Source organism: Bombus impatiens, unplaced genomic scaffold (genome assembly GCF_000188095.3).
Source record: "Bombus impatiens unplaced genomic scaffold, BIMP_2.2 scf_0487, whole genome shotgun sequence".
In the NCBI taxonomy this organism is placed as follows: Eukaryota; Metazoa; Arthropoda; class Insecta; order Hymenoptera; family Apidae; genus Bombus; species Bombus impatiens.
Window position 1 is genome coordinate 3,116,514 of NT_176906.1, and position 2,170 is coordinate 3,118,683.

The window sequence follows — 2,170 nt, forward strand, 5'->3', positions numbered from 1 at the left end:
CAACGCGCGCGACTCAAGGTACCGCCGCGGCGCCGATACGAAGCGCCACGGGTTACTATGCTGATAATCAATCGCATTAGATTAATCTACGATCGACGGTTTTCTTCGGCATTGAATTTTTGTCGTAAGCATTTGTGCAATTTTAAATATTATATTAAGTAATTATAAATAATTAAAAGTACAAAATACGAAGTATTTTGATTGTAATAGGTTATATTTTTAACCTTTTTCTATGTACAAATTAATGTGTAAGTAGATAATTTAAAATTTATAGATTAGAATATATATATGTTTAACTTTAATAGAAAGAACTATATTGAGAATTGGACGATTTGCAGAAATAAAGAAGCAGCACCAATATTTAAATTGTATCTATTCGAGGAGAAAAGAAGGTATGAATTAAAGATAGAAAAATTTATTTCTATTAATATTAATGTTGATTAATATTGAAGTGGTCTTTGCATCAAAAACACGGTTACATATTCAATAGCAAAAAAAAAAAGGAAAAAATAGCAAGATATAACGCAGCTGATAAAACAGGAAGATTTAAGTGAAATAATATTATGTAAAGTGATTATTTTGAAGTAGAGTGCTAGAGAGATAAAGAAGTATTATAATTTATAAACATGTAAGGTAGGAAGTAAAAGCTGTCCTGGTGTAACTGTAAGAAAGGTCCCACTATGAATCGCAATTGACACATAATAATATGCACGCGCAACAAATTTTTCATAGTTCGTAATGAAACTGTTTCAGTAAGTATTTTATTAACAGTATAATATGTTAGATTATGTTATATTATATTACGTTATGTAGTATAACATTATATAGTATTACGTTATAACGATTTACGTTATATAGTAACACGTCATAACGTTTTAAGTTATATAGTATTACATTATAGCGTTTTACGTTATATATTACTGCGTTATGCAGTATTACGATATAACGTACTACAGTATATAGTAATACGTTACAAAGTATTACGATATTTGGTATTACGTTGTACGTTATAATATACGTTGTATTAAGACGTTATAACCTATTACGGTATATAGTATTACAATATATAGTATTACCGTCTAACGTATTACGGTACATAGTATTTCGCTACATACTCGTACGACATATAGAATAATACGTTATATAGAATTACAGTCTCACGTATTACAGAAAACACAATTACGTTGTATAGTATTTCGTTATATACTATCACGTTGTTATGCATTACGATATATAGTATAAATTTATATAGTATTACGATATTCAGGATTAAGATACATAGTATTACGGCATATAGAATTACGGTATATAGTACTACGTAATAGCGCATTACGATATATAGTATTACGTGATATAGTATTACGGTATATTCTATTACGTTATATAGTACAACGTTATAAATTATTATCTTATATAGTATTACGTTATACAGTATTACGTCATATAGCGTTACGGTTTGCAATAATACGTTACATAGCATTACGTATATAGAATTGCATTATATAGCATTGCGATGTACAGTACTACGTTATAACGTATTACGGTATATAGTATTACGTTGTCCGATACTACGTGAGAACATATTGCGATATATAGTATTATGTTATGTAGAACTACGTTACAACCAATTACGGTATATTTCAACTATGACATGATGTATTACGTTATAACGTATTGCGGTATATAGAGTTACGTTATATACTATTACATTATATGGTATTCCGTTACATAGTGTCACGTTACAACGTAATACGTAACATGTTATTTCGTTATATAGTACAACGTTATATAGCATTACGTAAAGTAGTATTACTTTACATAGTATACCGTAGCATAGTATTACCTTATACGGTATAACGCTATAACGCATTGTGTTATACGATATATCGTTGTAACGCACTATAGACTAACGTTCTATGGTATAACGTTCTAACGTATTACGTTATATAAAATATCGTTATATGGTATAACGTTATAACGAATTACGTAATATCGTATAACGTTATATCGTATTACGTTACATGGTATAACGTTATAACGTATAACATTATATGGCATAACGTTATAACTTACTACGTTGTATGGTATAACGTTATAACGTCTTACGTTATATAAAATATCGTTATATGGTATAACGTTATATCGTATTACGTCATATGGTATAACGTTA